Genomic DNA, 14376 nt, shown 5'->3' with positions numbered 1-14376 from the left:
TGTTATGTTGCCCCTCTTCAATATCCACAGAGGATGGGTGTGTCCTGATACAGCAATAACCTGACAACTGGTTCAAGTTTTCCCCTTTGGATTACCTCTTACCCCACTACACTGCACAGCATTCAATGTAATCAGAGACATTTATTTGTTTATTTATTGAAATCTGCTAGCTGAGATAGTGGGATAATTCATAAGAACCCATTTCAGCCACTGCCTATGCAACGACCCAGCACAGTATCATGCAGAGACTCTCCGCTGCAGGCACACCCCCTGTGCATATCTTACACTATTCTATGTCTGGTGGGCGTAGTTAGACAAAAAGCTTATGTAGTCAATTTATGCATATTTTACATATTGTTGGGTCGATGTGACATACATACATATATAGCATAAAATTCATGGAAATCTACATAGACATAAATCAAAGGACAGTCTGGTAACAGAAGTGCCCATACGTATACATATCCCCCTCCTCCACATATACAATAGGAGTAGAAAGTGAACAGGACACTGCAGAGGCCTGAAGGCAGCTGCAGCCATAGAAGAGCAAAGCATCATTCCATTGCTCCCATCATGCCTTGTTTTCTATAAAAAGGAAGTAAGGCTGAGCATTAGTCCGAATATCATTCTGCTCTGAATGGAGCAAATAACATCAAATCTTTCATGACCTTCTTGCTCCAAGCTAACTTGTGTGTTTTATGAAACAGATACTCCACCATTTCCATGCTAGCTTGGGGCAATACAACATAAGGGTCTTATGCCTTATTTAATGTTTGGAAGGAGCATTCATGAATCCTGCCAAAAAGGATCTTAAACCATGATGCTGCATTGTATGAGATGCCTTAGTGAAGCAGTTACCTAGGAAGGCATTTTCATTTATCTTTCTCAAATGAATATTCTGTAAGTTCATAGGAATATGACAATAACTCATTAGATCTGATACAAGGGTGAAGCCAAGCCCCAGAAGAGAAAAGCTTTGAAGTTGGAGACACTTTTCATGATGGGGAGGCAGTTACAAGAAGAAGGGAGGAGTATGATTAATGGTACATGAAGCAGCAGAGGATCTGAGAAAGAGCTGACCAGTGTCTTATGTGGAAAGATTTGAAGATAAGTGATCTGCATAAAGTCAGCCAATAGAAAAGAAGTCAGTACTCATGAGGTCTTGCTAGCTTGAATCTGTGCTTGTATTTTGCTCCTGGTGAGAGAAGAAGCAGAGTTCATAGATTCCTGACTGTTTCTGGTTGGGAAGTCAGTGTCTGTGCTTGACCTTCCTGATTGGTCTGGTTGCTATTCAAGGCATCTACAAGAAAAAGGCTACAACAAGCCTACAGACTCTGCATCATCTGGGACAAGACAGCCGATCACCAAGCAGGCTTTGGCCTGCTTCTCATCTTGTGTTTGGTGCCACTGTTTTGCTTCTGGTGAGAGAAGAAGCAAAGGAGCATATTATCTTATGCAGCAGTGGTGATACCAACACTAGTAGTAGTCAGTAGCCATTCAGTTGAGTCCCCTTTTTCATCATTCTTGATCAGCTAATTCTTTCATTTCAATAAGTTCTACTTTATTTATTTATTTATTTAGTTGCTATTTGTTTACCGGGCTGGTGCAGCTGTGCCAAAAGCCCATTTTCTGTGGAGACCCAAGGAGAAAAGCTCCAGTACAATAAAAGAAAAAAATAAATAAATAGTGAGGGGATGGTGACATTATATAAACAAAGATGAGATATAAGTTGTTACATAAAATGGAAAATACAAAGAAAATATAAAAAAAATGAAACATAATTAAAGATATTAATTTATTACATAATATGGAAGTAATGCAAAGTAGAAACATCAACTTTTAGATAGGTTGAAACAGAGAATAAAATATAAAATTAAAGTACAGGTAGATATAGCAAATATTTGAGTGATACAGAGATATCCCAAATTTGAGAGTTCAAAAGAGTGAAAGCTGTAACAAATGTATTACAAATAATGAAGAGGGGGGGTTCATGTAGGGGTCTTGGCAAGGGCAGATCCATGAGTTAGACAGGAATGCTTTAGCTCTTTTTTGGATTGACTTATGCATGTAATGTTTCTTATATTAATAGGGAGTTTGTTCCAGGCTTTAGAAACAGAATATCAGTATAAAAGCTTGCCCATGGTTTTACTGGGCTTGTAAATATCTAGAAGATGATAGTCAGAACTTTGGGGGGAATGGTTTGGGATGTAGTAGGACACTAGAGAATACAGAGAGGGGCAGGCAGTGGGTTTGTTAAGTATTGAGTGAGTTATGGTTTGCATCTAACTTCAAAATATCTGCCTAAATATTTTATCCATAAATTATTAGGCTCTAATTAGTAGTTTCCCCTCATGTATTTGGTGTGCCATACAATGCAAGAGACACCTTGTATTGGCATTTTTTCCTGAAAGAGCACTGTTGAAATTTCACAAATACCTAGCTGCACACAAGACAACTAGTATGCAGTGACAAGCACTGCCCCCAGAGCTGAAAACCAGATACTCCTGACATTACTTTATGTTTTCACTCCAACTGTCTAAGCAATAAAAAAAGTGTCTGTTGATATGAACTTTCCCACTGTCTCCATTACCAGCTTGATGGATATGGGCATCTTGAGACAATGTAAAAATTGTCTCATGTTTACTGACAATAAGTTAATTCTCAAACAAACTGATATGGTATGTGAAACGTGTATTTACACAATGTCACTGGAAGCAAAGCTCTCACACAAAACACTCCTAATGACAATAAGGTTGTCGATAGTACACACACTGCACCCATCACACAAAATTCAAAGCAAACATATAGACCGACATATACTAAGGAAGTTAAACATAACCTTCCTAAACCCCAAAGACCTCTTAGAAAAATTACTCATAAACACCCTTAGCAACCCCAAATGCACTCTTTCAAAATAACACCCACATCAACGCATACAGCCACATCTCATGAAGCCTCAACTTCTAAGGCCATATGGCAAGCCACCATACAATCCAACATTCTAGTCATTGGAGACCCTGTCAGCAGGATGAATAAGGAGAAAGTCACAGTCAGTTGCTTATCAGGGTCCTGGATCCACCACATTATACACACACTTATGTCATTGGATCACACATACCAGCTTGACTCAGCCATGTGGGTGTAAATGAGCTGAGATGTACCTCCCTAAACTATATGAAGAGAGACATCATGGAACTCTCAGAATATGTGTCTCATGCTGGTATGAGCCTAGCACTGAGCAGCATTTGACCCTCTCAAAGGATGATGCCACAATATGAACAAAAGATGACTAACTTTAATAACTGGCTTAGTTTCTGGTGTCATTCTAAAGGGGTACAATATTTGTCAGTATATAAGGAGATGGTCAACTGACCACACTGCTTTGCCAGGAATGGTTTGCACCTCCCTCCTCTAGGCTTTCAAATATTAGCTACCTGATAGTGCCTTTTCTAGGCTGTGCCAAACTGATAGTACTTCCAACATAGCAAATCAAAACCAAGAAAATCTAAAGGTGTTACTGTTCAATGCTAGGAGCCTAAACAAAAAAACTCAACTCCCACGAAGATCTATTCAGCTTAGAGAATGCTGATGTCTGTGGGGTCATTGAGACATGTTTTAAAGCCACTGAGAGCACACCAACAGTGCAAGGTTATAATTCCTTCCACACATTCAGACTAGTTACTATGCAGACAGGGGACTAAAGGTGGAGCTGTCTCTATTTACATCAAAAATAAACATATGTCACGGTTGGGTAAATATAAATTGGATAAACCACAGTTTAGTAAACCAAGGCTCACTGACAGTGCTTGATCGGAATTTAACCCAGTGAATATTGGGACCAGACTTTAACATGGTTCAGCAGGGGGAAACTACTCTACTTACCTGCTCTACCTCAACAATGGGCATTAAAATGGGTTCAAAAGAGGGCAAGTCCATCACTCTCCCATTCCCATCTTTCACTGGGTAAGATTTTAATTAAATGTTGATGATATTTGATTCACTAAACCATGTTTCAACCAATATATATATATATGTGCACATCACTTTCTTTCTTCCTTTCCTTTCAACATACAGCCTTTGGCATGCAAATATATATATATATATATATATATATATATATATATATATATATATATATAGTTATATGTATATGGTTTAATATCAGAATCTCAAGTTGAGATGCACACAGATGGAAACTCGAAACATAGATGTTCAAAATCTGGCTGAACATCTCAGTGTTCGAAAGTTTATATCAGCGAATGCACTGTGCATTCACTAATATAAACTCAAAGAAGTGTATAGAGATCACGGTACAGTGCAGTTTGGGAAATTCATCCCTTTCTTCACTGTGGTGCAATCTTAGAGTTGGAATATATAGTTAGCAGGGGGTGTGGGGGGGTGCAGGGCGGCTTGCCCCCCTGCAAAAACGTGATGTTAAGTATAGGAGTTTCCTTTACTTGAGCTCCTATACGGACATCACATAATCTGAATTCATTCAGCTGATTTGGCATTGTGACTTGTTCTGCATTTTGACTTTCTCTTTTTTGTAATTATATATATATATATATATATATATATATATATATATATATATATATATAGGTTTACTATCACATATTCAACACTGCTGTGTCCAAATGTGCAGATATCCAAAGAAAATGTTTGGAAATCACAACACTGACCACAGTAAATGCCGAACTGAGATTTTCATTGAAGTCGGATGTCAAACATTTCAACTTCACTGAAATGCTCATAGCCACTAAACATATTTTAACATGTTTTGCAGGGGGGGCAAGCCCCCCTGCACCCCCCCACACCCCCCTACTTATATATACAAACTCCGAGATCACACTACACTGAAGAAAGGGTACATTTCCCAATCCCCACTATAGTGTGATCTGCACTACACTGTCAATCCTTGTTATAGTGGCTGTTCACTATTGTAAGGTTCGACAATATAGTACTCGCACTAATGGTTCTTCTACCTGATTTACGCACATACGTTTATCACACACAGTGCGATCGACTATGTGATTGTATACCATAGATATATATATATATAAAACCATATATAAGTCCAGAAAAAATCCCCTGCAGGTACAGCAGTGCATGGCTTAACGAGACAGTCATCCAAAAACAAAAAGCCAGCACCAAGGTGTATAAAGTGCAACTTTTATCATAAAGTTATCACAGACAAACCGGTTTCGTCAAAAATTTCAAGCCTTCCTCAGTGTAAACAAAAAAGAGCTTCCACACTCCTTATATACCCACCCATCCATCCATGAAAAAGGAATCCCTATTGGCTGCTCACAATACTTCATTTAGCCCAGGTGAAATTAAAGCACCTAGCTTTATAATCCATCTTTTTTCTTTATTATTTAATATGTTGTGCCAGTCAATTCTATTTGTTCTATCCCTCTTGATAATATCAATGACAGTAAATCTAAACAATGCTGAAGGATGATTAACCACATGTTTATATAATGCATTCGTGTTCTTCTTTAGTTTGATGTCACTTAAATGCTGACTTATCCTAAACTTCATAGGCCTAGATGTTTGGCTCACATAAAAGGCCGAGCATGAACAACTAGTTAAATATATAACCCAGTCCGATGAACAATTAGCAAAACATTTGATGTCATAATACTTGACTGGTATTACAGCTACAAAACATTTTGGTCTGATTTAGTCTGTTACAATGTACACAATGGCCACAACTGTAACAACCCTGAAGAGCATCACCCATGAGAGTGGATTGTATATTAGGGGCAACCACCCGAATTCCCAACTTATAATGATTAAAGTGGGATGACAATGTCCTACCCTTCCTAAATCCAAATCAACATCTATCCTCAGTCAAAACCCTGATCTTCTCGTCTCTCCATAAGATATTCCAGTTTTGTTGTACCACATCACAGAAAATGCCTGTGTTAGGCCCATATGTAGTAATTAATCTAATGGGGGCTGACTCATTAACCTTACGTTTATATTCTAACAATTCCTGTCTGGCCATACCACTGACCTCCCTACAAGCCATGGTAATCACTCCTGGTTTATACCCATGTTCCTTGAATCTCCTGACCATATCCATTTTGTGATGTTCATATTTATCACTACCAGAACAAATGCATTTAATTCTCATGAACTGAGATTAAGGTATATTCTGAATGACATGTGGTGGATGATGGCTAGACGCATGTAGGAGGGAATTATATTCAGAAAATTTGCGGAATACCTGTGTATCTAAGGTACCATCCACATTTTTGGTAATTAAAACGTCCTAAAACGTGATTGGATTTAAATCATGCATACAGGTGAATTCAATCCCCCATTTGTTTTCATTCAGGTATTCCATGAATTCTCGAAGATATTCCAAATCACCCTTCCAAATGAGCCAACAGTCATCCAAATAATGTCGCCAAATATCAATTTCCGGCAGAAACAAATTATGTGAGGGGTCATATATAATGTGGTGTTCTATGTATGCCATGAATAAATCAGCATAAATGGGGGCAAAGGATGCCCCCATAGCAGTACCCCTAGTTTGCCAAATGCATTTGTCCTGGTAGTAAAAAACATTTTTGGTCAAGACATGTTCTGTCATGAGTAGTAACAAAGTGTTAAAACCTGGAGGATATATTTTGGCCACACCCAACCAATACTCTATGACCAACAGGCCAGCCCAATGGGGGATGCTTGTATATAGGGAGGTCACATCCAGAGTACAGAAATACCAATGGGGTTCAACCTGGGCATCTGTTAATATTTGTAAAAATTCCGTGGTATCCCGTTTTCTAGATCTCATCAGGGGCAACAAAGGTTTTAAATATTGTGTAAGAAAGACCGCCAAGGGTTCTGTTAGTGATCCCCTCCCCAAAACAATAGGTCTTCCCGGAGGGTTGGTTATTGATTTGTGGATTTTGGGTAGCAAGTATAAATATTGCCTTTTAGGATTGGCAACAGTAAGATGTTTAACAGTGTTCTTAGATATAATCCCTTCATCCACGGCCAACTTGAGAAAGTCATCAGTCTGATGTTTAAAAGTATTGGTGGGGTCCTATGGCATAACCATATAGAACATACAGTTATCCAGTTGTCTGAAGACTTCATTATTGTAAGTATCAAAATCCATCATCATAATAACGCTCCCTTTATCAGCCGGTGCAATCACAATATTGGTATTGGATTTAAGTTTCATAAGTGCCCTTTGTTGAGTCTTTGAGAGATTATGTGGTTTAATCCGGGTATCCCCATTGTATATGTGTAAATCTTTGAGAACATTATGTAGGAATAATTGTACCACCGGATGCATAGGTGGCACAAAATTCGATCTCTGAAAGTAAAAAACATGATCAGTTGTACAAGTATCATCATTAGCATAAAAAAAAATTTCAAATGTAATGTTCTCCCAAACGAATATAAATCTAACACAAAATCATTTTCAGCGACAAAAAAAGCTGGTACAAAAGTTAGGCCTTTATGGAGTAGATCCAGTTGTTCAAAAGTGAGGGGTTGAGAGGAGATAAAGAACATTGTTAGATTCTATTTGTTGCTCACGATTTGGAGTAAAGTCTCCACATTTGTTTTGTTTCTTGTGTTTGCATCCACCCCTGTGTTTGGGTTTCCTAAAGGGAAATCTATGCTGGTATTATTATGTTTTGGGTGTGGGTGAGGTTATCCCTGGTGCCATTTCAGAGTCCATGTAAGAGGAAGACTCATCCCCTGATGTACCCATAGATGTAAAACTAGTTTTCCTTAATATAGATCTTGGGCGTTTCCTTTTGTTGGACTTAAAGTCAACATTGGAAAATTTCACACTTTTAAATGGACCAAATGGTCTCCCTTTTTCATAATCCATAAGATCCCTGTTGAATTTATGCACCTTGCTCTCCTTAAGCTGCTTTTCTAGGGCTGATAATTCCTGTGGTAGTTGTTGTAAACATGTTGAATAATTCCTATGACTCTCAAATTGTTTAGACTGTTCACACAACTTAATCACTTCCAATATACCTGCATCAATACTACAGTCATAGTATGAGGCTAGGGCCTGTACAAATCTCATTGATGCTTGTTGTTGTATACCTTCCCATTCTTTTTGCAGTTCCTCATCAATGTTATTTACCAAGGGTTAGATCCTACCCCATAATCCCCTGGGACTGATGTTTTTAGACATATAGGCTTTGAATAAACATAAATGCCAAACACTGGCTCTTAAGTTTTTCATACTTCTAGACAACTGGTTAAACAGGTCCTGACAATCAGACTCAAGTGGTACATGCTCATTCCCTTCAGAACCCATAATGGGATCCCCAACACCAACAATGCCTAAATCATCTCTATCAGAACTTATACCCCTGAGTAGTTGATCGAGGTCCATCCCAACAAACGAATATATTATCAAATCAAATAATAAGAATAAACAAAAAAGTATCAGCCCCCTTGGTCAATTGCGATCGATATTCCACACCATAATAATATAAAGAACCAAATATGGAACAAAATCTGAAGACTGGAGCACTATGATAGCTCCCACCAAATTCAGCATTCAATATAAGGTGGTGCTACGTTACTCCTATACTCAAGTCCCTCGGTAATAATAGCCCCTACCACCTATAAGCTGAGATACCAGCGTGATAGTGCTACGTCCAAGATTCAGTGTTCAACACAAACTGTATTTACTTCACAAGATATTCTCATTGTGTATAAAATACTCGAAAGACATCCTTCATGTCCTCAGATTATAATCCAATAAAAATAATAGGTGGACCTGAATAAACAACTACCCACAGGAGTATAATCCCCCAGATGAAAAACATATATTAGCTCCAAATTAAGGGAAAGGAGGGATATCATGAATTCATAAGAATCGATATGTTAAGAATTGAAAAACAGTTAACTGCCTATATGTCAGAGGACACACAGAAGAAGGAGAATATAAATAGTTGTTGGGTATAATCTTAACCTAAATGACATAAAGGGCAGTATCATATCCATATGAGGAAAGTGTCCCATATTAAAGAGAAAAATACAATACAACTGTCCTAATGCCTCACCCAAAATAACATCCTAAGACAATGTAAGTAAATATAACTCAAAACTATTATCCTTCCAGTGTTTACTTACATAAAGGAAAGTACTGTGTGGATGTACACAGGCAACTGGAGTCTATTTAGACCATGGACATCCAGAAAATATTCACAATTGTTTCTTGCTATTCTCTAAATAATAATAAATAATAATAAAATAATGAATATGATAGTTTCAGAAGACACTCTGTCTAGAAGACTATAACAAGTAGAACAAGGCAGTTCTACTTCAGCCGAAGGTGCATTCAACACCAGCTATGCTCACATTACAACTGTTTTTCAGAAACACTTCCACAGAAGATATTTGTGTGTGACTACAACATGGGCTTCTCTGAAAACCTTCATGAGGCACTATAAGCTGGATGTGATCTCAAAGCTTAGGTCCTCCTCTGAAGCCTAATTCATTTGAAAACTCTTTTCTTTATCCCACCAGAAAGTCTGCTGATGTCATTGTCCTGCAGGTTCAAGAGGATGGACTTGACCATGACAGATACGAAATATATGTACTTACCACAAGGAAAAATCTGCATGGTCATGGTTTATCCTTTTCAACATCCCAGACTAGCTGGGTGTTGTGTTTGTGTTCCACACTTGAGCTGCCTACTTCATGGCAGCATAAAATAGTGATGTGTTGGGCATTATGGACAAGGTGAGGGGCTGAAGCCTGCAAAGTTTGTGCTGATCTGACTGAAAGCTGGCATTTTAACCATATGAATTGAAAAGGATGAACCACTATTATCTACCTTGTGAAACTATCATCAGGGTAATTAAATAACTTTCACATACATGCAAATATATACTTCCTTTCCACATACAGCCTTTGGCATATGTATATATATATATATATATATATATATATATATATATATATATATATATATATATATATATAAAATATGGATTCGTATCACTTCACTGAAAGACCATTTCACTGACACCCATTTCAGTGAGACCAAATCACCTAAAGTTCATTTCACCTAAAACTCATTTCACTGACAAGTAGTACTCTAAGGCAAGTCAAAGGTATATGTCCTTTTCCCCACTGTAGTGCGATCCTGGTATTAGTATCATATAGTTAGGGGGTGTGTGGGGGCACAGACCCCCACATTGGGGGGGGTGTAGCATCCCACCTAGTTGGGTTTTACCAAATAATGTAAAATAAAACCAGACAACAGAAAACCAAATTAAGTTGAGGGCTATGCCCCCACACCCCCCCCCAACTATATATACTAACTCCAGAATCACACTACAGTGGGGAAAAGGACATATACCTTTGACTTGCCTTAGAGTACTACTTGTCAGTGAAATGAGTTTTAGGTGAAATGAACTTTCAGTAAAATTAACTTTTAGGTGATTTGGTCTCAGTGAAATGGTCTTCCAGTGAAGTGATAAGAATATGTATATATATATATATATATATATATATATATATATATATATATACATATAGGTTATTGTTGAAACCATGAAACTGCATAGGTCGAACGGTCACATGATCAACTTGAAATCCTGAATCTGGAACAGCAGAATTGAGGCCAAGTCGAAACTGAATACATCAAAACCCATAGTTTGATGTATTCCATATAGCAGGAGGTGTGTCACTCACCAGTGCTATGCATCTTCATGTACCATGACATTCCATAGTCAACGATACATGTATTTTACTATTTTGCGGGGGGGGGTCAAGCCCCCTGTGGCCCCCCACACCCCCTGCAAATTATATATACCAACTTCAAGATCACACTACAGTGAGGAAATGGGCTAATTCCCTGTACCTCACTGAACCGCAATCTCAGTGCACAATGTCAAACTCAGATGCTCGAACTACACTACCCATTCAATGTAGTGTAGTCGATGTATTTTGAGTCGGCATTCTGCCCATTGGAAAACTGCCTTTCGAACGCATGCCGATTAAAAGGGAAGGAAGAAAGAAAATTAAGTGTATGTATATATATATATATATATATATATATATATATATATATATATATATATATATATATATTGGCTGTACTATAGTTTAGTGAATCAATTATCATCAACATTTAATTAAAATCTTACAAAGTGAAAGATGGGAATGGGAGAGTGATGGACTTGCCCTGTTTCAGACCTAGGTTAAAGCCCACTGTTGAAGTACAGCAGGTAAGTAGAGTAGTTCCCCCTGCTGAACCCATGTTAAAGTCTGTTCCCAATATTTGATTTGAATGATGCCTGCAGGACCTCCTTTCTAGATAAGAGAAAACAAGCCCCCGCCTCTTATCTTGCATCATTTGTAAAATCCCCTAAACCTGGGGTAATCTTGGTGGGGAACTGGGGAATCCACTTTGCCCCTTTGCCATGTCTGGTACTGGGATCCAGAGTGGGGTTATTACATATAACTCAGAGGGGGTTATTGAGCTTCCTCTTCTATGATCTCTTGCAGTGACTGTTTGCTGGGGAGGACAATGAAGAGACAGGCTCACATTCACATTCTCTAATACATTCCTGCCATTGACCATCAGAGTGTCCATCCAGTGGGTGGCATGAAACTCGTTAAAGCTCAGACACTTGGCTAGATCAATCTCAAATCAAGAAATGTAGTATAGAAGTTTTAGGGGAAGTCTATATTTGCTATTGGGTATGAAATATATAATAAATTATTGGTGCATTGCAGAGTGATGTATGCCATGACTGAAATTACTGAGTATGTAGCATGCACTGCAACACTGATAGTGAGGACAACATCAACATCCTTGTCTGAATCAAGAGCATTTGTGCTGAATGACTAGCGGTGGCCCTAATCAGTGTTGGTGCTGAGAAATATGACAGTAAATGGGCATAAGCCTTGCAACTTGTCACCAAAAAGGTACCAGAGATCTTAGAACCAAGGGCAGAGAGGCCTAAAAACATCTGATCTGTGAAGCGGTGCCAAGGGCATTGGTGCTTACATCAAGGCAGAAAAATCAACTACAAAACCCAGGACAGAGTTGACAGAACCATTAGGATCCATTGCTGGAAGTATCTGCACCAAGTGCAGCACTGGTGCTGTAGGGCCCAACTGTGCCATTGTCAGAGCCTGTTGAAAACTAATCAGACTCAAAGGGACTGCCTCTGAATTAGGGTCTGATAAGGAGGCAGAGACAACGGTGGATAAGGACTCACTACTCCTGTCTGCCTTGAAACTAGAGGGGGTGGGACAAGACACATCTTAACCTGCACCTGCAGCATGGCTTCTGAGAATTTGGTGTAGTCTATATTAATTATGATGGTCATACCTGTCAACCTCTTAGTGCAAGAAATCTGGACAAAGCTTAAAATAATGGGAAAGGCCCCAAAATAGGGACATATTTTTAATGTTGTTCTTATAAACTTAGAAAGTTGCTGGAATAACGGGGTCTGTGTCAGCATACATTTTCTAAAGGATATGAAGTCTGAAACTCACATGTATGTCATTATTTAGTGACATCAGTCATCAGTGATTTCCCATAAAACCATAAATTTTATGAGGAACAGACTAAAAATAAGCACTCTATGCAACCAAAATTCCTAAAAAAGTCACTTTTATATATCACTAAGCCACTCTCCTACAGGAGCAGAAATTGACAATAATTACTCCTCTCTTAAAAGTAACTAACCTGTCTAACTCGGATTACTTCTGTCTCATTGCTGATTTGTGACCTCTAAGTAATATTTTAGAAAAATAAATTTGCTTAGATCTCCTAAAATTTTAACTGCTTTAACTGAATTATAAAACTGCATGGCTTCTGTCCCATTTAATGCCCCTTCTCTCAGCTACTGTATCTATCATGAATACTATGACACAGGTGAATTAACTAGAGTAGTATGTGTAGACCTATGGAGAGGCTCTGATTTAGTCAGTCATAATATATTGTTATCAAAACTCTAATCAATAGGCTTTGAAGATCAACTCTCCCCAGTTCTTCTCAGCTACAGACTGTATCATGAGTAATTATGACACAGGTGAATTAACTAGAGTAGTATGTGTAGACCTATGGAGAGGCTCTGATTTAGTCAGTCATAATATATTGTTATCAAAACTCTAATCAATAGGCTTTGAAGATCAACCCATCAAACCATCTTACTAAATTAAACTCCAAAAGCTCCGTCTTCCGCTCAGAAGTACCACAGAACTCAATATTTAGCCCCATTCTGTTTCCACTCTGCATAAATCTGTCTTCAGTAAACCTCCAACAACATACGATTAGTCAATACACAGATGATTACTTGTGACTTAGGTCAAAATCTAACTGTAATGACTTACAAGTGCATTTATAACTTCAAGTTACCCAACCCTGCCACTAGTTCACTGAATTTAAAGTAATAGTAAATCTTAAACAAACCATCGCACATCACTTGGATATGCTAATACCAAATTGTAGAATTAATACATTCATGGAACAGTAAACTCTTCCCATTATAAACTTATAAATACCCCAGCATATACCTTAATCATAACCTCTCCTTCATTTACCAGACAGAAATTGCCTTTGCTAAGGTCCTAAACAACCCCAAATTTACAGAGACTTTCAAATCACCTTAGCCCATGCAAAGATCTATAATAAAAAGTGCTTCTACCAAAACTTGAATATGATTTATCTTTTTCCACCCTTAGCAATGGACCCACAAACAAAGTACACCAAAATGTCCACTGCAAGCTATGTAGCTTAAGAAATCTCGCTTGACTACTGACCAGTGCAAATACCTTACAAATAAATGAATGAAATATGTATCTTCTGGTGACAATTCATCTATATATTTCTATACTTATAAAATATTTCAGTTTATCAGATATTATTTTATATCATGTTCCATGTTGGTAATATATAATATTATGTTATCCACAAAAAAGTGTTGTTTTCTCTTTAGTACTTTTTCCATTTATATCCAACTATACTTGATTGTATTCCTCAAAGTAATGATTCTAAAGACAAAGCAAAGTGAAATGGTGCTATGGTGAAACAGAATGTCAACTCTTATACTGTCAAATATGTGCATTATTGATAAAATAAAAGCAGAAAACAAAGGCTTAAAGTTCTTGGTCACTATTCAGATTGGCCCAACATATATTCTGATGTCCCCCAGGGCTTGGTCATGAAACCAAGCCCTTTCTTTTTTGCAGTTATCAAGGTATGGTTATGACATTAAAATTGCATGTTTTATGATGCTAGATTATTATGTATCATTTGTAAATCGGCAATTAGTGATTGTTTGATGAGAAATGGATTAAAACTAAACTCTGATAAAAGTGGTACTATGCTTTTGATCCTATTACGGTTTAGAAACCTATCAC

The sequence above is a fragment of the Protopterus annectens genome, chromosome 4.part0, assembly GCF_019279795.1.
Source record: "Protopterus annectens isolate FY-2018-M chromosome 4.part0, PAN1.0, whole genome shotgun sequence".
NCBI classification, from domain to species: Eukaryota; Metazoa; Chordata; order Ceratodontiformes; family Protopteridae; genus Protopterus; species Protopterus annectens.
The sequence above is the reverse complement of the archived record's forward strand: the minus strand, read 5'-3'. Positions refer to the sequence as shown.